Below are 26,029 nucleotides of genomic sequence, written 5' to 3'. Positions count from 1 at the left end.
ATATCTGTGCACGTGCAGGTACCAGCAGAACTCAAGGACTTCGCCATCCACAATGGAGGAGTGAAGCGGTAAAAAAAAACGAGGCTGACAACATTAACTGCAAGCAAGTGTCCTAAGGCAAGACACTTCACCCTTCACTCTTCGGTTGTCCACACACGCGGGGTAAGTTCCAATTGAAATTAAAGTCATGCTTTGGAGCCATGAATTGTGTATGTCCTTGGTGGTAGTTTTCTCTTATTCTTAATTTAAAATAAGTTTCGTATTTGCCTTTTACCATTGAAGAACATTTAAGTGGTAATGGTATGTGTTTTTCTTTGTTGTGTTTATCAGTAGCTTTACAAAATGTACCATGTAAGAAGAGGAAGAACAGGATAAAGTTTCTTTCAGAGAACCAAAGCTAAAACCCGGTCGATAACAGGACTAAAAGTCAGAACAGAACTGAGCTGAATTGGATCTAAATGATGTATAATGGGAATTACACGGGCTAAATTGTAGAGGGAGATTATTCCACATTGATTGGCTTTTGTTAAAAAATAATCAAGAAGTCAATAGTCACAATTGAAGTCAGACACAAGTCATATTCTGTTGTCAGGCACTTTTAATCACCCAATGTCAAGTAAAGTCTGAAGTAGCCTTTGCTTTTCTACTGTATACAATAACATCTCCCCCCCCCCTGCCTGCGTGAGCGCGTGCGTGCGTGCATGTCAGCGCCTCCTAAACGGCGGTGTCAAGCGGTGCACCGTGTCAGAGCGAAGAGCGCGCCCCCCTTCGCTTTGGCACGAGACCCCGCGCGGCGCTCTCCATCCGCGCTCCCACGCACAAAATAAAACACCCCTCCAAAAAAAAAAAAATCGCGCGTAACGTAACGATCCTTCGGACTTTCCTTCGCCCCCGCGTTCGCCCTTGTGCCAAATCGGACTTCACCTTTTTTTTTTTTTTTTTTTTCGCGTCACAGAGGGAATTTACTGCACACTTTCTCCTCTCCGCTCCCCGGGTCTGGTGGTTAATCTGCCGAACGCGAGGACGCACGTCGGGGATCGAGATGTCAACGGAGGAGGCGACGCGCACGTAAGTCCTAACGCCGCGCTTTATCTCTCCCGGTGCGAGCGCTTGGTCACCCGGGTGGACATTGGCACTTGTGCGTAAAAAAAAAAAAGTTGAAGCGCGCTCGGCTGCGGGCGGCGTGTAATTCTGTTCCGTGTGGGGGGTGAATTTGTGAGTTGGCACTTGACGCGCGCGGCGCCACAGCGGTGCAAGACAGAGCGTCGACATTTTGGAGAGGGGGGAAACTCCGTAGGAAAGCTTACAGTAGGTTGTGATGAGTTTAAGTGGATATTGATGCTTGGGTAAAGCTTGACATTGGATTTGGAGCTTACCTGTTGAGGACACAAACAGGTGACCACGGCAAACACGTGCGTAAAGATGCTACTTATTGGCTCATATCAGTTTTGTTTTTTCATGCAAACAAACGATGCGTGTGTCTGGAGATGTGCAACGATATAAACATTCCCATTGTAAGTTTAGGTTGTTTTGTTACCCGCTTTTGGCCGAGATTGCCTTTCTCTTATTTGACCTCTGATTGACGAGAAAAGTCACATGAGCAAAACATCAGCACAACTTTGTGAACGAGTAAAACGACACATAGAGACACAAACAGGAGAGAAAACAGCTTTGGAACCAAGTGATGCAGATGGAAAAAGTCCTGAAACAGAAAAAAACATGACACATTCCACATCCTTTTCCCTCTTGAAATAGGTCTAAACGATGAATAGAATTGCTGCACACACTAATAAATGACCGAGAAATGTCACAAAACGGATGGACAACCTCTTTCAAACAAGCAAAAAAAAAAAAGAAAAAAAAAAAAAGAAGTCTCGATCCATTACTTTATCAGGTTCCGGCGGTGCCAACAAATGAAGAGCGTTAACTGTCAGACAGACTTTGAAGAGGACGATGGACACATAGCGGTGTGCTCAACGCAAACAGGCCCGTCTTAAAGGATCTCCCCCCCTCCCTCCCCAGGGCTGTATATACCGCAATCACGCTAATGCATCAGCTCGACTTAAATCTGACGATTCGAGGTGCGCAAGGACACGCCGGCGTCATATTCCCACGCAGTCCGCCTCAAACACCGCGGCCTATAGTGGTGAGAGAGTTTATGATATAAAAGGTTGGCAGGTCAGTGTATCCTTTGGAACGAGTGAGGGAGTAACTGGTGGTGGAGGGTATGTGTACAGTATAGGCGCAACTGGGCAGCCACTCTCCTGTCATTCTAACCCAGCGCCGGTGTGGCTGTAGAAATTGGTGTTGAGCTCCTGAACATTGCACTTTGAACAAGCACCCTTTTTTTTTTTTTTTTTTAGTTAAATTCTATTCTAACGATTGTGTGGCTTTGTTTATTTTTTTAAGACGATCTTCAATGTTTTATGTGCAAATGTTTTGACGGGACCTTGAGCTCCTCGCTCCTCTTTCCCGGTGTGTTTTTCACTCTGCGAATGTCAGACAAACCAAAATCGGATGTCTTGCTCGTGTCAACAAAAGGTATTGCACGCATGTGTTGCAAATTGTCGCAAAGCTTGTGAAAGACCTAAAAATAATCGACAAATGACGCCTGATTCCAAAGCCTCGAGTGATCGCTTTGTTAGATTTGTACACGCTTGATGTAATTAGACTGGGAAATGTACATGTTTTATTTTTTTTCACTCCACGTGTACTTTATTCATCATATCCTGACAGTCAGTCGCAGGCTCTATCATATCATTACATACCCCCCTCCTATTGTGTGCACCCCCACTGTATAGGGCTGCTTTCTTTACCCCTGCGTCTCCCGTCCCACCTCTGCCGCGCCGCGCTCATTCCCCATTCCCTTCAAGGCTCCTCTCCTAAGCCCTTTGATGTCTCCTATATCCTAACCGTTACGCGTTCGCACCCTCCCCTCCCTCCCTCCCTCCCTCCCTCCCTCTGCCCTCCCACCACTCCCTCTCCCCTTCCCTCCGCTAATGTTCAGAGATTGACTTATGAATCTCTTTAATTAACCCACTTGTATGCGCCGCGCAGCCGCTCCGCCGTCCCATCGCCAAAGCGGCCACAAGGGGGGGTCCAGACCAAAGCCGTGACAGACGAGCGCGTGTTTCAAAGTCACCCGAGAGGATTTAAACAGGTTTTTTTTGTGTTATTATTATTGTTTTATTGCATTTGAAATAATCATACTGCTACACCAAGCCCCGCATTTTGAATGACTTGTACGTGTTTGATAATGGCTACACGCACGTGTGGGGAAGTTTCTCAAAGCACAACACTGTAGCCATTATGGCTCCATACTCTGTGAAGGTCAGGACTGACCATTGTTAGAAAATTGATGTCTGATGGATCCTGGAACAGCACTTGTTTGTCCCACTCCAAGCTCAGATAAATGATTTGAAGTGTTTTGTACAAAGTATTATGAAATATCCTTCTGTTCTGTGGTTCTGGAGTTTTAAATTGGAATAATCATGTGTTCCGGTGTTGTGCACCAAATACTGTTAAGGTTACTAAGTTACTCAGCCATAGCGATGGCAAGTTACTTGTGTAGCCACAGCTGCCCTGGGGCAGACTGAGGGAAGCGAGACTGCACGTCTGCGCAGTCAGCCCTCCGACTGTTTATTTATGTTTGCAAAGACTGGTGTCACGGTAAATACCACCACTGCTACAAATAATGACAGTATTAAAGCTGGGGTACCTGATATTTCCTGTTCAAAAAGTGACAGTTTTTGTTTTGGCCCAAACTTGTTTCTAGCTCTCACAGTCTGTCCTGTGTATCAGAATGTTCAAATAATTATATTTATATATATAAATATACTGCATTGAATGGTGACAAAGTAAAGCAGAGGCGTTCCATCCCCAAGATAAATTCCACTAATTTAGATTCGACTTGTATCATCCATTGCTCAATAAAACTTTAGGTGAAGACAATACAACAAGGTCTGTGTTTTACTGTGTTTACAACATACTCTGAGGTGGCAAAAATAAATGTATTCCACAACACCAAAAAAAATCAGGTACGAAAGCTTTAAGTGACACTGATGATATAGAAACATATATTATATTGTATTGAAGTCTGGGGGAACGGCTGCCGCTGTAATATAAATTCCCCCGTCATTCTCCAGAAAAGAGCAGTTTGTGTAATTCATAATGCAGGACAGAGTGATCATACCCGCCCTCTTTTCCTAAAGTCAAATCTACTTCAATTGAAAGATCTAATAAACTCTTTCAACGCAATAATGATGTTCAAAGTTAAAAAACGATCTTTTACCAGCCAGTATTCAGGACTTCTATGGACAACAGGAGGAAGAGCATAAAGAGGAGGAGTTTCTGTCTTGTCTCACTCAAGCAATGCCAATTTAAATCTATGTATAAAACATGATCTTATTATTATTTTGAACTATTAGTTTTCAATATTTGGAATTCAATCTACTTCTCATCAATAAGAGGCACATAAAGCACAAATTCCTTCATATTACCGCTGAAATCAATAGGTTTTCTATTCAAAACCATCTTCAAATAGTATTTATTTCAACACTTTCTAAAATCGGAAATCATTCCAAGTTACTAGGCGCTTGCGTTCTCCAATTACTGTTTGTAAAATCTGTGAAATGTAAATAACACGAACAAATTGGAAAAAAAAAAAAAGACATAGACAGAAGAAACAAACATGGATGACAAAACCTCACTTTTGTCGTCCTTGAAATCAACACAAGAAAGGTGAACTATGCGACTAGTGCTTTGATTAATAACAGCAAAAAAAAAAAAAAAAAAAGATAACGATGGGATGGATGAAAAAAAAGAAGAAAAAAAGGGAAAAATTATGATAAAAAGATAAAAATGTATTAATGAAATGCGGCTGTGATTAAGACCTCATCTCCACCATGAAATTTTAATGACCGCATAGAGAAATATCAAAGGCGGGAGAATGGCCCCGAGTCTGCCTACATAAATAATGCCTTTAATTCCGTCAAACCCATGGTGCTTTCATGTGATCAAAGCGCTCATTAGCTATTCCATACATTCCGTCTATTTTCGTAAATTCATCGTCGCATTCGGAAGAAAAAAAAAAAGAATAAGAAAGTTCGTGCCGGTGTCTCATTTCCAGAGCGCTTGGTGACTTTGCTGATGCGTTTTTTTTTTCTTTCCATTTTTGGGTGGGGGGGGGAGGGAGAGTGCCTGAGTTTCCCCCTCGCTGACAGTAGGTGGCAAAACGATCTCAAGGATAAAAAGCGGAGCGTTCATTATGACATTGCTGAAGGGCGAGTTTGAAAAAAAAAAAAAAAGACGACGATGAGACTGCTGTCTTCAAAGAGAAAACTTTTTTTTTGAAATGTGCCTGATGGATTTGACTTTTGTTAGAGCTTCTATACTTTGAGTTTTATACATCCATATGAAAAAGGCCGCAATTTGACACTCGCCTTTGTGTGGCTGAGGGGAGGGGCTGGCATCCAAGTACTTGCATTGGGACAGAAAAAGTACTTCAAACACTGTTACTATTGAGTATTAGAGGGCCTGGGCTTTGACAATAATTCCCCTCCCGATACGATTGTTCTCTCATCAATAATGTGTCCAAGTTCAATCAGAGCAGGTCTTCGCAGTTATAGGACCTTTAAGGAGCAAAATATTGCATATACGGGCAAGACGGCACTTATTCCAGGGCCGTTCCCAGCTTGTGTGTATGTGGGTGCGTGTCGGGGGGCCTCGATTGTACAATTATCCTTCTCATATCAGATGACAAATACTTCTACCCTCCACATGAAGTACCATCACACACGTCTGGCCTTACGATTACCACCTAAAATAGATCTAAAGTGGACTTGAGGTGAGAGTGTTGTTGATTTCTGGAGATTTTTTTTTAATTTTTTCATTCATGTAGTCGTTATAAACCTTGACAATTGAAGAGTTTAGTGGTGCTAGGCTAGTGCTAGGCTAGCACATGTCTATGGTAACTAGTAGCCTGCATTAAAAACAGTCTAACCCAAGCACAGTGCACCTGAGGCAAATCACTTATAACACCAGACTACCCATATGAATGTCTGTGTTGACTGAATAATTTTTGAAATATAACCATTTTGCATTTAAAATAACTTATATTTGAGCAGCATCAGCTTCCTGGTTGTAGCTACGCAGCGGCGGAGTGATCTGCCAGGTTACAGGATCTACAGTAGTTTGTCGTCCTGCGGCCGGCGTTACTACACGTGGAATTCACAAAGGAGCTTTCTACAAATCAGATACTGCAACGTTTGGAGGACTATCCCATGATTTTGAAGAGGTTTTTATTGCAGGCTACTAGAAAACAACAACACTCTGGATAGCAAGGAAATGAGAAGATGTTAACAATCCAGAAATATCCCTTTAAGATGTTTTGTCGCGAGGCAGAAGAAGCAACTACGTCGCTTCGCAAAGCCGTCTTTCCCACGGGTATTCATTCACAAATATTGACATATTTTACTATCACGTGTCCTGCGAAGGGTTGCCCGCGGTGACGCAATAACCCAAATATTGTATTTTTCCTTCTGAGAGGGATTTTTCAATCTCTAATTCCCAGCCTGATTTATTCACCTTTGAAACCCAAAATAACAAGGCAAAATATGAGTTTTTAAAGATTTTTTCACTTATGGCTAGCTAATTAAAACGCTCATCAAGATCCAAAATCTGAAGATCCGTCTGAAGAAAATCTTTGTCACTAATATGTAATTAAAATAAACCATACATTTAAATCTGGGTATATCCATCATTTAGATTTCGTCACTGAAAATATCAACAATTTTTATGTACAAAATGCCACATTTTTTACATGAAAACATAACACATTTTTTGCTCATACTTATAAATAATGCTCAGCAAAAGTTTCAAATTGATATCTCTAAGTAATTTTTTCTTTCCTATTCACCTGTCGTGTCTCGCCTTAATTTTGTCTAAAGTGGACGTAAACCACATCTAAACCAGAAATAAAACAAAAAGGGAAGATGTGGAGGGGCAAACAAACATGTTATTTGACCAAAAACATGCCTGGAGCCATATTTTCGACCCACTCGCACATCTTTGAGTGATTTTGAATCTTCTCCTGAGGTCCTACGAATCCAGGACAAAGCTTACCTCGCATCTCGATAAAAAAAAACACACGAGCCGCATGGACTTTTCTTTCCCCTCTCTATTGAAAAAGCTGCGCAGCAAAGGGGAGCAAGAGGAGGGTCCTAGGCGGGGCTTAGAGGGAGTTCGCTTACACAACCAGGAAGTGAAACTACTAGATATTTTTTGTTTCAGCTGTTTAAGATCGATATTGCATTTTCTGACCAACAAAGTGTAAGACAGGGATAAAGATGTTAAGAGATTACTACCCAATACCTGCAAAAATCATTAATAACCCTTCTTTAAGGCGAGACACTGCAGGTGAATAGGGAAAAAAATTATATTTACAGATATCAATTTGAAACTTTTGCTGTAGATCACTGGCATAAATGTAAGAAAAAAACACATTGCAAGTTTTCTGTCATTTTATCTTTTCATATAAGAACAAGGTGTTTTATCCCTAAAAATGCCCCAAATTTCCCATCTTTTCGGCGACGAAATCTGAATAATGGATAGAGCTACATTCAAATTTATGGTTTAATTTTATTGATGAATGAGTTACCAAGACTTTTTCAGAGGGGATTTTGGATTTCTTGTTTAGTTTTAAAATGAGCTGTTTTTTAGTGGAAAATTTTGTAAAAATGTAATTTTCGCCTTATTTTTTGACATTCAAAACCCAATAAATGGGGCTAGAGATTAAATAATAAAAAATCCCTCTGAAAAAATCTTCCAAATATTGTTCAGTCCAAGGCTGGAAAATTTGAAGTCTTTAGGTCCGACTGACGTGGACATAGTGTCGCCACAATGACAGAAAAATGTGTTTTGAGAAAAAGGCCCTTGAAATTGCATTGTCCCATTTAAGTCTATGGGGGAACATTGAATCAGCGCAATATTTAAACATGTTTTTGTGAAGATTAGGCATATTTTCTGTTTCCGGGTGAAAGCTTGTATGTTCAGAGACCAATTTGGCCCAAAACCTGAAACCTAAAAAATTTAGTTTTTCCTGTAGTGTCTCCCCTTAAAACAAAAATTCAATCATCTCAATTCCAGATGACCCCGGGTACAACCTTAAGAAGTTTGCCCAATAGGTTTTAGGAATATTTTCACATTTAATACACTGCTTTGAAGTGGTTAGGAAAATTAATGATGCTATTGTAAAAAAAAAAAAAAAAGGAGCAATCTTTCCTGTTTAACTTGGCGAGTTCCCTTCACATATCCAGGGATTTCCGAGTCGACAAAGCAAACTCCTTGAATGCCAAGAATCCTTTTGTTTTGACTGTTTCCACATTTCTGAGGCCGTTTTAAAGAGCTAAATATAAACAGGACTTGGGTTTCATCTGTTAGGGTTAGGGTTATACGCACGTAGTAGCCGTGGTGGATATGTTTTCCGAATGCCCAAAGATCGTCTTGTAGTTCCTGGCGCGTTCCTGTGTGGGTTTATTATTTTACTTTACTGTCACACCGTCGGCTCATCTCCGTCACTCTTGCAGAGGACTGTCTATATGTGCGCGCCTATATGCAGCTTCTGTCGAGCTTTGTGTGCGCTATAGCCTTCAGAAGTGGTGGAACAGCCAGAGCTTGAACACAAGGGAGAAGAGAATGAAACGGAATAAAGTTACATACAATAGAATGGAGCGCCATGTCAGAAGGATGAGGGGGGGGGGGATGTAGAAAGAGTTTCGAACTTTTAACCGCGATGATAGATGCCTTCACTTGTTTTCAATGCATTATTTTATAGTAGGCGCTGTGTAATCATTTGTAATTCTATAATAATAATTGGGACATTACCATCTGGTCTCCATGGCGATGTTGCTTTGCTTTGACAACAGGTCCCATGCGAGGTTTGGATACGGCGGGGGTCCTCTTCTAAATGCGTTTACTTTGATCGCCCACTGAGGAAATGGCACTGTTGGTGTCTAGATGATCATTAGGAGCATGTTTGGGATAAATGTTTGTTAGAATATGTCTGATGTGATTAGTTTAATTCAATTCTAGCTGATTGCTCGGTCACAACTAAACTGCATGGGTTTAAGTTGAGATGTCGGCGTCAGTTGTTACATGGTCAGAGAAATCAGGAATCTGGAGTAATTGGATTTCCCAATATCCAAATCGGATGTTTGCGCTGTCCATACGAAGTCAAGTGCAGGAATAAAATATGTTCAATCCAGCGTATCGTCCATCCGAAACCGGCGTTCAGGGGTTCTTTAGATGAACATTTTCCAAACTAGGTCCCAGAGTGGAAAGATCTTCGCCTCTACTATTACTAAAACAATGACATTACCGTGCCGGTGTTGTGTCTGTTATCTATGATCTACTGACCTTATGAGTTTTCCGCCGATCCTTTGCACCACCGCGGGCCATGGGTGACAGGTACACCGCAGAGTTAGCCTCTTTCCAGTCTGTGTTTTTGGACTGACAATGAAAGTCCAGTCACTGACAGTATTTCTGCTTCAGTCTTGTGAGGTTAGAAGGATTAATTCACCTCCTCGTCTCTTCTGTCGTAGATCGTAAACTCTTGGACTCACTTTGCGCTATCTATGATCTCGTTCTATTATCCGTGGGACTGTCATCTGCCAGCTCTGTGTATATCACTGTGACACCACTCACAGACCTGGTAGATTTATTGCAGCGGCTTGACTGGCTTCATGTGGATGCACACATTTACTGAGCTGGCTCTGTGTTTTTAGAGAACATTTTAGAAACTATACCCGTTTTGTCTAAATGTGGATATAGCCTAAATCAACCTTCTACATGTGACAGTTCATTTGTTGCAGAATTTTGGATCAACGTTTTACTGGGACAGCAGCTGACCCTCTCCCCAATCAGGGACGGCGTTAGAACCAGGTAGAACTGATGCGCTGTGATTGTAACCACCAGATTTGGATTTGGAAGCCAAAGTGCCTCCTCTTATCTATAAACTTCCACCTCATCCCAGTCCTCTCTTCACAAGATGGAAAATAACACAAACCCATATGTTTCACCAAATTGTGTACTGATTCAGGCTATATCCATTTCAAAAACTTTCTCTATCAACACGGAACCAGTTCAATGAATCCACTCATGTATTTGAAAACGCTGTGATACAAGTACAAGACTGAAGATGGCACGAGTGCAGACGTTTTAAAATACACTGCAGTGAATATGAAACTGCTCCATGGATTTAAAATCTACAGGAGTCTAGGATGTGAATTTAAGTTTCAGAAAAAGTCAAGATGCGGTCAGTGAATGAACTGGTCCCTTTTCATCCAAATGCACAAACTGAATAGAGGCTATTTCCTTGGAGTTTTGCTCCGTGTCACCTGTGAAGCAGAAGAGAACAGGAATCTGCTGTTAAAGCCACAAAAGGGTCAGTAGATTATGCACAACATACACAACGCTGGGTTGTCATCGTTTTAGGAAAAGTTGTGGAGATCTTTCCACTCTGGGACCTATAGCTGACTTTGTTTGGGTGGCACACGTTTTCGTGTGGATGGGGCCTTGATGAATGTTTTCAATGAAATGTTTTAAAGTAATTTTCTCTTTCTTGTAATTTTGCTGTTTTGTTGCTTTTTTGCGATATGTTTGTATGCATAACAATTTCTAAGAACTCCAGAAATAACATAAATTAAAAGATAACTATTTAAATGACGCACTATAAATATGGCATAGCTGTCCATATAACATTGATTTACTACAATGAAAGGGCAAGATTTTCCTTAAGAAAGTTCCATCATCTTAGCTGCTCTGGTTTCAGACCAGAATGTGCACAATAGACTAATCCTCCAGCCGGGCCCTCCCGAGTCCCTTCTCCTTACGGTTGTACGCTACCTAAGCCACCTTTCTTTAAATGCATCTTTCATCTTGCAAGTATCCAACTAACCAAACTTTCCCTTTGTATACAACGCAGCTTGATCTGTTTGCTAAGCACCTTTCTTTTGATCATATTTTCTTCCATGTCCTTTTTCTGAAGCTAACCTTTTTACCTTGTGTTGATGCGTCTTATCTTTGAAGACAAACTTATATGCGAGGAGTGTGACTAACGCGATTGTTGCAGGGCTTTAGACTTGTGTCCCCCCAGGGCCAGGGATGCTCACGGTTAGGACTTCTCCACTCCTTCATATGAGCGCTGGAATCTCTAATGGAAATACCCCGCTGCTTTATTAGGATCAAGTGAGGTTTGACTCCAGAGCAAGGATAAAAAAGAAAATTGCGTGGAATGCTTTCTCAGACATTTTTTTCCGTCGTCCTTTTGCCCTAGAGTAGATTGTTGGAGCAGAAATGGTGGCACTTAAAATGAAGCAAGTTAATTATGAACTAACTCAAAACTAGTAATTAGGGATAAATGTTTGCAAGCACAGACTTAAATTGGTGGCTGTGTCTCAGATTAAGTGCTTGTGACCTGCAGGGTTCCCCAGGGGTCGATACTTGGACCCCTGTTGTTCTGTCTGTACATGCTTCAGATGGGTCAATTAACAAGCAGTAACATTTGCACGATGTGTTTCCATTTAACATAAAAAGTGAAAAGACAAAAGCACTTAAACATAAGAACAATATATTAATCGAAAATAACTTGGAAGAGGGAGACTGAAGGTGCTCAGTATGTTGACGTGAAGTGACATCTGGAAGGAGACGCTCGTATGCATTTTGTCTGTCTCCGTAGCTGCAGCTCCCATGAGTTCACTGATTGGCTGCCAGGTACATTCAGCATAGATGGGAGGAGTTGACAGTTATAAAAAAAAAAAAAAAGAAGAAAAGAAAAAAAGCTCCGGCACAAGGTCTCACTCTTGTAAATCTGAGTTGACAGTTGACCAAAAACTAGACCTAATGGCTGCTCACTGTCAGACAGCTGCAATAAATCCGGAACGCTGGCGCTCGAGTCCTATTTACAGGTAGAACCAGTAAATAGGACCATATTAGTCCAGTGCTCAGGTCTCTACTCTGGCTTCCTGTCACGCAGAGAATAAACAAAGCACTCAAAGGGCATTAGAGCTACGTAATTTCGTTTTAGTCTAGTTTCAGTCATGATGAATATTGCTATGACTTAGTCTCAGTCAGCAAGAATATCCACACTGGTTCTGAGTTCGGCCATAAGCATATACTCAGCAGTCTGAAAGTTAAACATAATAGGCAGGTAAAATCAGGCACTCGACTATTGCGATGGGCAGAAGGGTTTTTTGAGAACGACAAACCGTTATGGTCCACTGCTAACAGTTTAAATTCAACTTCTTGACTCCCTTTTTATGTGCACTGGAGTTAATTTGTTGTTTAGCTTCACAAGTTCACACTAGATTTTGCTGAATTTGTGTACCCCCCCACCTCAACTTTGCACAAGAGAAATCCAAAATGCTTTTTAAAGTCTGCGTGAGGAAGCCATAGATGTTTTCTACATCTGAGGCCCTTAGTTTTCATGTCCCTGTCCCCGTTCCTGCTGCTCAAAGACTGTTTTCAACTCGCAAACACAAGCGGCAGAATCTCTTTAAACCTCTTCAGAACCACAGCATTTAGCATTCTGTCATCTCAGGTCGTTTATGATGTACAAACAAAACAAGGGCGAATGTGAAAATGCGGCTGGCTGTGGCAGTGTTTTACGGTTGTCGGCATGTTTTGGTTGAAAAGAGGGATTGTCGGTTATTGAAAAAATACGCAAAGTCCTCGGTCCTTGTGTGGTTAAATCTTCGAACTCTATAACATGCTTTCTTTGCAAATGTAAACCTGCTGACAAGGAAATCAACTTGTTTTGGAACAGGCAAATATTAGCGTTTGCCAGCCAGCGTACTTGGGAGAAAGTAGAACCTTGGGAGAAAGAACTAACCGTCGTAATTGTTTGCTCATGTGTTTGTCATTAGCCGTGTGAGGCAGTTGAAACCAAGCTACAACGGCAACTACTTGAGATGCTTTGTGAGGGTAATTTGAGAGTTGTAAAGTGAAAGTGTCAGGCTTCGAATACTCACTGCCAGCGTGTCCGTGGCCACAGATCTACACTTAAAGCGACACACTGAACAGGCCTGTATTCACAGTCTGTGCAGGCTTGTCACGGCAAATGCAATGTTTGAGGTTCATCAGAGTCAGGACCCACAGATCTGTCATAAACTATTAAAAGGTGTTTCTATAGTAATAATCCATTGGAACTAATTTTCAGCTCGGGGCGGCCATGTTGTGATTGTCCATTCTACTCAAGAACTCATGTAAAGTAAAGTAATCCTACTTTTTATTGGGATTGTCGTTTTCATGGAATTAGGTGTTTAGTTGGGCTTTAAATGGGTAAAAATAAAGCTTGAAGAAGAAGATTGATTTAATAATTTGAGCCAGAGCAAGGTTTAAATGATAGATTAGATAGATAGTTTTCCCCCAGTCTTAGGATTTTGACTGTTAAAATACCCACATGGAAAGTCCAGTAAGATTTAGCCAGGCCCAAAACCAAAAGTTTTTTTTATTTTTATCAATTGAGTTTAGTTGTTTGCCTATTGTTTTGGCATAAGATGGCGCTGTTTCTCATTTTCCATGTTAGCCATGGACTATAGACAGACCGGACGCCGAGTCTTTGTAAAGACTATAACATATAGTCTTGCTGGCCAGACATTTTTTTTAGCCCTCCCACATTTCTTCACCCCCTATTGCTTTAAGTACATATGACACAATTTTTGCTAGAACAGAATTTGGCTGGCAAGTTATACACAACACAATTATATTTTAGATTTTGCAGAAAAATGTATCCAGCTTTCTTTAGTTTGACCATTTCTGATGATGTTCATAGCTTCACTTCCTTATTGTACACTGACAGGAAGTGACATCGCTAGAGGCAAACAAACTGTTGCCGTGCCAACCATGTTATGTCAATGGGAAATGAGTCAAACTGCTGTGGAACTTTATCTCGATGTATGTCACTTCCTATGAAAGAACTTTTGTTCACTAAATTTCTTCATTAAATTGCTGCTTCACTGAAATAAAATGACAATTATTACTTACATCTGATGTTATCCTTCTAGATAAAGTCATATTTTCAAAAGCATCAAAACCTAATGCACTTTAACCTTCACTGCATCATCAAGCTTTTCTAAATACCCTCAACACCACGAGCCATTTAAGATTCCCAACACATATTTATTGACTGTTGGATTTTTTGTCAATGCGCCGCGTGGCCCTTCGTCTGTTGGTCAGTCTCCAGGGCTTCAGGAACAGCGCACGCATTCTCCCCATCCTGACCTTTATATCCTGCATCTTAACCTGGAGGTCCCTCTTATGGGCCTGGAGTTGCGAGATGCGGTCCTTTTCCCTCTGCTCTACAGCCCTCAATCTCCTCATGTGACGGGCTGCGCGTGAGACTTCGCGACGCACTTGTAGCAGCTCCAACTTGCGTGTCATCCTCCGGTTTTGAAGTTTCGTGATGCGGTCATTCTTGGTTTTCCCGCGCGTCTCCTTCGCGAGGGTACCCGCACCCTGGAGAGATGTGAGGTTGGCTTCGTCCCTCCTCTGTCGGACTTGGATGTCCCGCCTCCGCACCTCAAGCTGTGAGAAGGAGCTCTTGTAGTGCTGAAGCAGGTCTCTGGTAACGCTAGACGATGCCGTGTCCAGAAGAAGGTCGTTGATCTTCTGCTTTAAGGTCTGTTTCTGCCGCCACAGCGTTTGGAGCTCTGAGATGAACCACTCTGGTTTCTTGTGGACGGACATCTCTGGATCCAAAATGTTTCTCGATAAGGCGTCAACTCCTTGAGCAGGCGTGTGTGACTATTTTTTAAAAACACACACTTTCTGAGGATCCATTTGTTTTGATTCCATTTGCCTGTTTGTTTACTTTTGTTTTAGTGGTTCATATTTGTGAACTTCAGTCGCTTTCCATCATACTACATGTGGTATGACGGAAACACATTGTTCATTTCTCCAGAAAACAAAATTAAATGACTAATAGATTATATGGTTATAATTGGGTGTGACCAAGATCACTCAAATACAAAAAAAAACAATAAATCCACAAAAACTATATATCAAAATGACCTTTATTTTATTGCATTATTGCAAATTATAGTCTCGTGCAACGGCTTTCAAATTTTCACACCTAGTTCTACCTAATAAAATATTTGACCTTCCAAGTGCCATCAGATCTAGATAAGTCAGGTCTAAACCGATTATTGAATAGACCCAAATTGGACCAATTGTTTTGAAAGAACCTACCACACTCAAGTTGTTTGAGAATCCTTGCACTTGTTTATTGACTGTCTCCTCAGTTGAAGCGTTAGTCACATCACAGGTCCACAGTGTAGCGTCCTGTGGCCCTTCTCGAGGTCAGTGATGGGCTTCAGCTCTGGGTACACACTCAAAAGGCTCCTCCTCCACTCCTGGGATGTCCCGCTCCTCCGTGGTCTGCGGGGATTTTTTCTGCAGTATGGCATCAATATCCTGCAGCATGTCCTGGAGGTCTTCTCTTCCAACCTGGGATTGTGACACATATGGCAGAGGTTTCAGAATTATTATGGGTGGCACGGTAGTGCAGCGATTAGCGCTCATGCTTCAAAGCAAAAAGGTCCCAAGTTCGATTCCCACCTGGATGCGGCCTCTCTGTGTAGAGTTTGCATGTTCTCCCCGTGTTTCCTCCGGTTTCCCCTACCACTAAAAACATGTGCAATTGGTGATTCTTACCAGTAGCCTGGCTCTACATCTGGAGATGGGTCCCTGGGCGCGGTACTGCCGCTGCCCACTGCTCCTTACCCTGGTGCTTGCAACCCGAAAACATGAATATCTCCCAAATAAGTGACCAAATCTTAAGATTCCACAATGTAAAGATCTCCACATGGAGTTGGTGGGGATAACTTGGCCAAAGCATGTGCGCAATGAGCGGAAAGCAGGTGGCAGCAGCGGGAGAGGAGTGGGGACCCCACTGTGGTGCTTTCTTTCCATCACAGTGGCTTCTATGACACACCAGGATCTACTGTTTTTAGGGTTCCTTGTAGGTTTTCTGGATGAAAAGGAAAACCAGTACCTGTCTGTCCAGCCTCATGTCATGATAAAATCCCTTTTAAAACATGTTTGTAATCCAGGGCATCCTTTATTTCGCCCGTGCTTCAAGTCAATTGAAGCGTAGGATTCCTCTGACCTGAATGCCTGGCTCAGGAAAAGGCATTTCAAACCACAGCTGCTGTTTTCCATGAATACTTCCGCTTTTCAGACAGTGTCTCCGTTTCACTTGTGTCTTTATGATGTAGTATAGGTGGCTATGTTGTTGAGATGATCTATGAATTGGTCTGTTTGGACTCCTCCTGCCTCCTCCCGCCACGTTCACGCCGCTCTGAACGGCTGACGCACATGGCCTCTGAATGACACCGCTCTAACACACCAGCCGCCATGCACACTCATCACCTGCACATGTGCCCGTATTTACACAGACAATACACAGGAATCAACCACACCTACTGTGTGATCCACGTTAGGTGTGAAGGCATTAATGCATTAAGATCATTAACATCTATCTAATTCTTAGCTGTTGACGACACAATCCCAAGCTCTCTCTCTTTAAAATAACCCATCACACGCATGCTTGAGATTCACAACATATTTATTGATAGTATATTTGAAAGTTTGATCACTGGGGGGAGGATCCATAGGCTTCAGTGTTTCCTTCCTCCTGTGGACCTTCTTCTGGACGGTTCAGAGATCCGGCTGGAGCTTCAGCTCTGGACACAGCAGCGACGTACTCATTCACTCCTGGGAGGTTCGGCTCCTCCACACTCTGGACACTGGCCTCAGTGTTCTGCAGCATTTCCAGGAGGGTCTCTCTTTGGGCCTGGAGTTCTGACATGTGGTTTTGCCGCTGTTGTCCAACACGGATCACTTCCATAAAGCTAACAAACCAAGTGTTGGCCTCGAAGAGATTCAGCAGCCTGTGCTTGTGAGCCCAACTGGTCTCAATTGTCTTGATGAGGAAGTTCTTGCGCTCCTCAAGGAACTGGCAGCGTGGTTCAATAGCACGGAGGTCCATGAGGTCGGCCTTTTCCTGTTGCATGCTAGTCCAGATGTCGTTCTTGATTTGCCGGTCTGGGAGGATGCTCTTCAGGAAATCAAGCAGGGCTTCACAGCGCGTTTGTTCTTCCTGAAACTTTGAGAGGAGTTGCCCGAACACCCGGAGTTCAGTCATTAATTCCTCCCTGCTGCTCTGGCCCTCTGAGGTGAGGCACTCCCTCTCCATAAGCCTCATGAAGGTCTGGGCCTTTGAGAAGAAACTCTGTTGCTGGTTGCAGAACATCTCTTGAAGCGCTGTTTTGTCACTCCTATGTGAACTGTCTTTGTGCGTGTCTGTTGTAGTGATATAAAAAATATATAAGTTTTAAAGGAGGCATTTTACCTCTGTTTACTTTTGACTTACTCCGTTCCACCTCATTTCTATTTCAAACAAATGATGCGTTCCAGGCACCTGGGAACTGGTAAATTTCCCACCCGCCACGTGGAAAAATGTCTTGGAACACCACTTGAACTGTATAATTACGGAGATGTGCAGAGGGCTCTGAGTTTGGATGCGAGATGATGACAGTAGCCTAATGGCGGCCCCCAGTGGAGGAGCGCAGCTCATGATCAAACTTTAAAGGTATAGCGGAGGATGTTCTATTTCCGGGTGGATCATCAAGACGATTGGTCCTCTTAATTGTCAATCATTCTGGTGATATGCCTACGTGAGGCCGTCGTGCGCGCTCGCCCCTTGTTAGATTCTGCGCATGCACACTTTCAAGCCTATGTGACTTACGCTGTTAGCCATTCATTGCTGCTCGCAGAACGCACCGAGTCGTTTGAAAATGGCAGAGGGTCGCAAGAGAAAAAGTGTCTTCGAAGTGTATGAGAAGAAGAGAAAGGCTTCAGAAGAGAGAGTGTTTTTGGGAGATTCTTCCTCCTCGGAGGCAGGTAGAGCGTGCGCGGTTCTTTCCTAAAATTTGGGAAAATCCTCCTGTATACCTTTAACTAAACCACTGCACCACTCACACTTTGTGTTACTTTTGGTCATGGCCTTCACTATAATGTTATGTAGCATGTTTTGAATGACACGTTTGTGGAGAAACATTCATGTAACATTAGCATCTTATTAGCTAACTGTTGTAGCATTAGCCGTTGTGTTTGTTTATTCAGCTGCAATGCTCTGGGGACGTAAGTCGTCATTTTCAAGTGGGAAAAATACCAATTTCCAGTTGCCTGGAACGCACCAAAAGTTGAGCCATAAGCCACACCCCTTCAACGGCTAGGGCATGATGGCTGTAAACTTTGCACCGCCACTGTTGACTTTTTGATATTTTGATATTGTATATTCTGCGCTAATTTATATTTATATCAACATTTTTTTGTGGCCTTTTACATTTTTTTTATATTCAGTGTATATAAGATACCTCTAGTTACTGTTAGACTGCACATTTTCCTGTCTGTTTGCACCCCCTGAGTGTTTCTCATGAGCTGAAGTAAGTGGTGTTCTCCACTGTGAAATCAATATAGTCCAGACTCTGCCAGGCCAGGCCTTTGCTTGGAGAGATTCACATCATTATTTTGACTCTGCAGAACCGTTTGTGCTGATCATGATTACAAAATTACATCAACATTAACAGCTGCTCTTCAGCCAATACTCTCATCGCGCAACGGCCTTCAAACCTTTCACACCTAGTACTACCAAATAGAATAAAGTACAATCAAATATTTGACTTTCCAAGTACCACCAGGTCTAAACTGATTATTGAATGACCCACATTGAACCCATAAGTACAGGTTAGGCTTATTAGAATAGCATTTTTCGCAAATCACCTAAAGCACTTGACATAGTGTTGGAGATTTGTTCTACATTCACTCCACACACGGCGGTGGTAAGCTATACGTGTGTAGCTTCAGCTTCCCCTGGGGTAGACTGTGACCGAAGTGCGACTGCAAACATCTGCACTAACCTCTGACCGCCACCATTCATCCCTATTGTACATGTTTTAGTGGCAGGGAAAACTGGAGTGCCCGGAGGAAACCAGGGGAGAACATGCAAACTCCACACACAAAGGCCCCCGGGGATTGAACCCAGGACCATCTAGCAGTGAAGCACAAGTGCCAACCACCGCGCTGCACTTGCTTTGCGCTTTACAAGCCTGAGATGACTAACCTCTCAAAGCACACTATCGCAATTCATTCAAACTTTTAAGGGGAGACACTACAGGCAAAACTCATTTTTTTTCAGTTTTCAGGTTTTGGGCCAAATTGGTCTCTGAACATATAAGCTTTCACCTGGAAACAGAAAATATACCTAATCTTCACAATGACATGTTTAAATATTGCGCTGATTCAATGTTCCCCCATAGACTTATATGGGAGAATGCAATTTCAAGGGCCTTTTTCTCAAAACACATTTTTCTGTCATTGTGGCGACACTATGTTCACGTCAGTCGGACCTAAAGACTTCAAATTTTCCAGCCTTGGACTGAACAATATTTGGAAGATTTTTTCAGAGGGATCTTTTATTATTTAATCCCTAGCCCCATTTATTGAGTTTTGAATGTCAAAAAAATAAGGCGAAAATTATTTTTTTCCACATTTTCCCACTAAAAAACAGCTTATTTTAAAACTAAACAAAAAATCCCCTCTAAAAAAAGTCTTGGCAACTCATTCATCAATAAAATGAAACAATAAATTTGAATGTAGCTCTATCCATTACTCAGATTTTGTCGCCGAAAAGATGTGAAATGTGGGGCATTTTTAGGCATAAAACACCTTGTTCTTATATGAAAAGATAAAATGACAGAAAACTTGCAATGTATTTTTTTTCTCACATTTATGCCAGTGATCGACCGCAAACGTTTCAAATTGATATCTGTAAATATAAATGTTTTCCCTATTCACCTGCAGTGTCTCGCCTTAATCAATAGATTCAAATGTATAACCCGGTCTTTGCATTACTTTCAATTTGAATTCGGCTTATTAGATCGTCACATTTACCATTTTGTGTTTCAGCTTTGCAAAAATGGAAGAAGCTGCTCCAGGGATGTGTTGTGGGTAGAATATCTGGTCTTGATGATGGCTCAATAACCACTGCGTGCAAACTATCCATTAGCTAAGCCTTATTCTGTCTATCAGCAGATTAAGGCTATACGCTATACAGCCTATTACCTTACCATTTCGCCTTGATTTCATTATGTGCTAAAACTGACCGCTTAATTACAGACACTGAATGAGTGAGACGCGCTACACGGCTGGGTGGAGTGTGGAGCGCCGAGAAGTGCAGCAGGAGAGCCTTTGAAGCCGTTGCTAGCTCTGGGAATCCTCGCGCGCCTCCGGGGCAAGGCTCCTCTCGCTCCGCATCAATAATGAATGAAAGATATCTTGTTCGGTGGAAGGCTGAACTTAAGCGGCATACTGATGCGATGCGCCCCGGCCTTATGTAAAAGTTGCGTCAGGCTGTTTGCTGCGCTTCGTTACACAGATGAGCTGAGGGAGAGGGCGAGGTGATGGTGCGCGGCGGCTGGGGCGTGAACCGGCTCGGGCCCCAGAGGGGGAGTGGAGTTTGTGTCTATATGTCTGTTTTGGGAAATGTATGTGTGTTTAAACCAAAAAAAAACAAAAAAATGGTGGAGGAGATTTTGGGGGCAAACCTTGCTCTGTTGCAAAGTGTTTCGCCCTCTTTTTGAAAAGTGTCAGATTAGGCCAGAGCGTGTCATTGTTTGCAGCTTTCAAATCTCGCGTTGAGTCTGATGACGCTATTCAAACCCCACTGATTTCGCTGAGCATTCTCTGTTCAATTCAATTCAAAGATTTTACTTCATTCTCTCAAGTCCTTGATGTGGAGCGGTGGGTGGGGAGTGAGGGGTGGACGCACGGGGAGGGCAGGGAAGGGAGGGAGTTCAGCTTTCTGACAGACTGGTGGATAAAACTGTTCTTCAGTCGACTGGTCCTGGCCCATGGATTCTGCAGTCTCCTCCCTCAAGGCATATACTTTGAAGAGACTGTGTGATGGGTGTGTAGGGTCCCTGGTGATTCTGAAGAGTTTGCCGGTGAGACGGGTGGAGTATACTGTATACTGTATACTGTGTCCTTAATGGAGGGGAGAGGGGCACCCATGATCTTCTCTTTACTCCGGCAGAATGCAGCACTGGCACTGTACCGCACAGGTCAGGATGCTCTCTAGTTAAAGGGTTGTTTCATGACCATCATGTTCATTTGAAACTTGCTCAACCATAAATCAGGCTTTATAGTTCACCAAAGTGTCATCTACATGGTATGGCAGATTTTACCATGTGTTAACTGACTCAATTGAAGCATGTACAGATTGAACAACAGGGGTCCCAGAATCGACCCCTGGGGAACCCCGCAGGTCACAAGCGCTTAGTCTGAGAAACAGCTACCAATTTACAAAGTCTGGGCTTGCAAGCATTTGTCCCAAATTACTAGTTTTGTGTTAGTTCATTATTAACTTTGTTTGTAAATGCCTTATTTAAAGGGGCTAAATGCAAGTTGGCCATTTTATACTCACTACTGGCACCTCAGGTCATACGTTTAACTGCACCTTCTATATTAAGCTTGTGCATGACGGCACTTCTGACCCGAAGTAACACCTTTTTGAGTGACAGTGCAGGATTTTAGAGGCAGTTGTGGTGAACAGGTCTGGGCTTATTCTACACATTAGGACATGGCTGGAACATGTAGGGGGAGGAAAATACATAATTTTAACATTGTTAAACTCTGCATAGTCCCTTTAAGTCAGGCGTAGGCAACGTCAGGCCTGCGGGCTAAATCCGGCCCTCCAGCACAGAATCTCTGGCCCTCAAGATGATTTTGAGAAACATTATTATGCAAATAAGAGATCAAATTCCTTTTACAGTTTTTACATTATTTAAAAGATGCCCTGGCAGAATATCCCGCTTGATCCTACAGTAAAACAGTGAATCTCAACTGCCTCTCAACTCCCAAAAGTGGGTCCCAGAACCTTTTTCGGTCTTCGACTTGGGAACCACTGGTGTAAAACGTTGGCATTTGCAGAAAAAAGTTCTTTTCTTTAGACTACAATGTTGAGGTTCGGCCCTTGGTGTTTTGGCGATGATGAAAATCGTCCCTCCTCAACGCAAACTTGCCTACTCCTGCTTTAAGTGCTGTGAAAGGTGCTATGTGAATAAACCTTGCTTGTTTGCTATTCTCATTTAAAGATTGGACATTTGGACATGAAAAGTGTAGATGTCTTTTCATGTCCAGATGTAAGACATAAGGGCTTGATTTACTAAGCACGTGCACAGATGCTTAAGAGGTGCAAAACACAAGTGCAGCTGAGACTTTTGTCGCTAAAAGGGCACAGCGCAAACATTTGCATATCAGATAACAGTTTCTAATATAAAATCATATGCAACACATGATAAAACCTCATGCTAATTTCAAGCAGTAGCCCCTAACTTACTGTAGTCAATCAGGCCCTGAGTGCCACTGACCGCACCAAACCTCCATCTGATTAAACTCATTTCGCGCGACTCTTTAGGCAAAACCTTGAACACGATTCACGGTTTGCACGTGGGGAAATATGTGGGAAGTATCAGGAATGCCATCGTGTGTTCATGGTCTAACTTAAGCTGACATTGGCTTTAAGTTATGATGCAACATGTGATATTTCTTACAGACCGCTGTGTAAATGTGTTGTTCAGCTTTGGTTCTCCGCCATGTGATCCATATGGCTGCATCTGATCTCGTCTTGTGTCCTTTGGCAAGACACGTCATCTGCCTTGCCTTTAGTGTTGTTTGTCCTGTTCGTGCTTCAAAGCATCACGTGTTGAATCCCAGACAACGCGCTCCGTAAAACGCCGATGACAGAATGTGAAGCTCAGGCTAATTCCGAGTGATGGTTCTACTTTCATGTGCGTTCCGAGGCAGTCTGGGATTCCTCCGCTGCAGAAGTTACTTGAAGGGCATGATGCTCCTCTCATTTAAATAGCGAGCTAATTTACAATGCTAATTTCACTGTTCTCCCATCTGAATCATCCCTATGCATTACAGCGATGAGCTATACGCAGGGCTGTCGTGTGCCCGGAGCTGTGTGGTTGTGGAGTTTTTAATGTCCTCTCCTTCTTTGTGTGGGTTTTCCGGTTTGTGTTTGTCCTTTTCGTTGTGCTTTGTGTAGGGTTGGATCAGTACTAGCATGCTGCGCCACAGAATATAAGGTAATAGTTTAAAACAAAGTCCCAGTGCAGTATAATGAAGAATCAACTGATTATCACATGGAGTATCATGCAAAATACTGAAGTACATGTATTTTAAAGGCACTACCCATTTTTTGTCAAAATGTAACAAAATAGGTATTTTTACCGACCTGGCCGTCTTTCAGAGTCAAAATGTGACAAAAAAGGTAAACTATTGACTCTTTAGGTTGACCATACACAACATCAACAAATCATAATACAATGCAAACTTCACACATCAAGTTTTCCTACTTATTTTTATAGGGCTAAAAGAATGTTTCCCAACAAAAAGAAGTAAAAAGTCAGGTGTAGGGCCTTTAAAGGAAAAAGTAATTTCTTCCTAAATTGGTCACTAAATGTGATTAAACAGTGTCTGCTTAAAGTAATACCACTCAAACATTTACATTTGATCATATTTTTATTGGCCATAACATGTAAACATTCACTGGAGAGCGTGGAATAAGTAAGTACACCCCCTGAATCTCACTGAACTGCAACAGTTTTGTAAAGAGGAATGTTCCAAGATTCATCCTGATCCTGATCTAATCTGCAACTATACAGAAAAACAGTTACAGCAGATATTTAATATAGGGGTTCACTTACTTATCCCACATTGTTGTGAATGTCTCAGGTCTTTCTGCAAAATATCTTGATAAACTTGTGAATTAATACTTGTATTGATGATAGCGCGTTGTCCAGGCCCTGAGGCAACAAACAGCTTGGAACATTCCGCTTTACAAAACTGCTGCAGATCAGTGAGATTCAGGGGGTGTACTTACTTATTCCACCCTGTCCTGTGAATGTTTACATGTTATGGCCAATAAAAACATGATCAAATGTAAATGTTTGGGTGGTATTAGTTTAAGCAGACACTGTTTAATCATTCCTGTGATTTTGACGAAGATCAGACCACATTTAGTGACCAATGTAGGCAAAAATGTGAGATATTCTGGTGTGCTTATACTTTTCCTTGCCACTGTATATACCGGACATTTTTTGTATCTTTTTGCAATGAATTGTTTTGATTTGTTGATGTATGGTCAAACTAAAAAGTCAACATACGATGAAAAGAGGTTCACCTTTTTCGTCACATATTAACTCCACATCATATTGCACATAATTGCATTTTTTAAGATTTTTCTATTTGTGGCCAATATTGCATTTTTTATCCGGTTGAAATAAGTCTGGCAAAAATATACGTTACCTTGTCGTGAAATAAAACTTGCCGCATGGTGCAACTCAGCAGTAAACTTTCCTCTCCGTCTCCACGTGAAGCGGCGGAGGAGGAGGAGGCAGGCTGCTGTCAGAATCCGACTTATATTTGACATAATGGTTTGAGGAGCGCGGCAGTCTTTTCCAACGCACCTGAACACACCGGCTTCCTCTCTCTCGCCCGAGTAACAAGCTCCACTTATTATCGCGCGTTCCCTCAGCCCAATTAAAGCTAATATTTGAGGTTGCATCCAAATCTGGAACTGATTTTTTTTTCCTTCTTCTTTTTTTCTGAAAGTGCTGAAAGTTGTCAGCCCCCCCCAAAAAATATATAGGGATAACTGCAAATGAATGCTCCCGGCAAGTGCATTATTTGGGCTAATTGGGCGATAAATACAATGCTAAACTTTCCAAATAATTCGGCGGGTGCGATCTCTGGGCCTGAACGAGTTTGGGAAAAATTCTGGTCGGTCTAATGACATTCGGTTGCGGCGCTGGAAATATCTGCTTGCATCTGCGCAATTTCAAATTCAATTGGAATTGCCCGGGTTGGAGGAGGAGGAAAAAGGAAGTATTCCGCGAGAGTGTGGGTGTGTGAGTAAAGCAACGGGCACGACTTCGGCAACTGTCTTGAATATTATTACTTAGTGTGCTGTGCAGCCCGAGTCTCATGGGGTAAACTAATTAGGACTATCGCCATAGCAATACAGATGGCAACGTGTCATGAAAGGGGGCGTGGTCTAGATGACGGTGGAAGAAACCCTTTTCGTGGGAATCACAATTTTTAGCTGTTTTCTGGTGGACAACAGTGATGCGCGGGTCAGTGTGTAAGCAACCCGTACCCGACTGATGTTTTCAACTAACCCACCCGCAACTCGGACCGCAATAAAAAAAGAAAGAAAATATTGCACCTGACCCGCTTCCTTTAATAGATACAGACGGCATCTCTGGAATCGCCCATATATGGTCATTTTTGAAAACAGTTAAGAGGGAAAACAATTTTGAAAAAATCTAAACTTTGTCTAATTATTCAAAAACTACTGTAACAAATGCTGAATTATGAATATAGTTTCTACTAAATAAAGAAACAAAGACATGGGGAGGAGCAAAGTGGTTCAACAGCCCATAAATACATAAATAACAGACTAACTTGATGCTACATGTTAGCATCGGGCTAATGCTAACGGTTAGCTAGCGCTTGCTACAACTGCCGTTTTTTCACTTCTACTGAACAATCTGCTGTGAGAAAATATCCATATGGGCCCGATTTACACTTGACTTTATTTATGTGTGTTAAATAAGTTCATATTCCACCAGAAAATGGCTAAAAAGAGGGAAAATTGTGTTTCTCTAAAGATTCTATTTTCCCCCTCGGCGAGGCCACGCCCCCTTCTATGACGAGATGCCGTCTGTATCTATAGTACTAGACTAGTACTATTTAAATTGCAAAGGTTTAATTGGCATCTTTGTTTCAAACGGCCCAACCGACCGTGACCCGAAAATCATTAAAAATATTTTTGGATGACTCGTAACCGCGGGTAACCACTGGTAAGCGCAGGCACCCGCTCATTCCGGATTAACCCGCACAT

General features: G+C 42.3%; 1 protein-coding gene across 1 annotated transcript in view; it reads left to right on the top strand.

Moving 5' to 3' along the window:
• The first annotated feature begins 713 nt into the window (after positions 1 to 713).
• LOC306974123 (retinoic acid receptor beta-like) overlaps positions 714 to 26,029 on the top strand; it is a 300,752-nt gene continuing 275,436 nt past the window's right edge. Inside the window, exon 1 of the mRNA XM_079571267.1 lies at positions 714 to 1,068. The gene's annotated coding sequence lies outside the window, so the exon portion shown is untranslated. The remainder of the gene's footprint in view (positions 1,069 to 26,029) is intronic.

This window comes from Gobius niger, assembly GCF_951799975.1.
Source record: "Gobius niger genome assembly, chromosome: 14".
Taxonomy (NCBI): Eukaryota; Metazoa; Chordata; class Actinopteri; order Gobiiformes; family Gobiidae; genus Gobius; species Gobius niger.
Note: the sequence above shows the minus strand (reverse complement) of the source record. Positions and strands in the feature narration are given on the sequence as shown.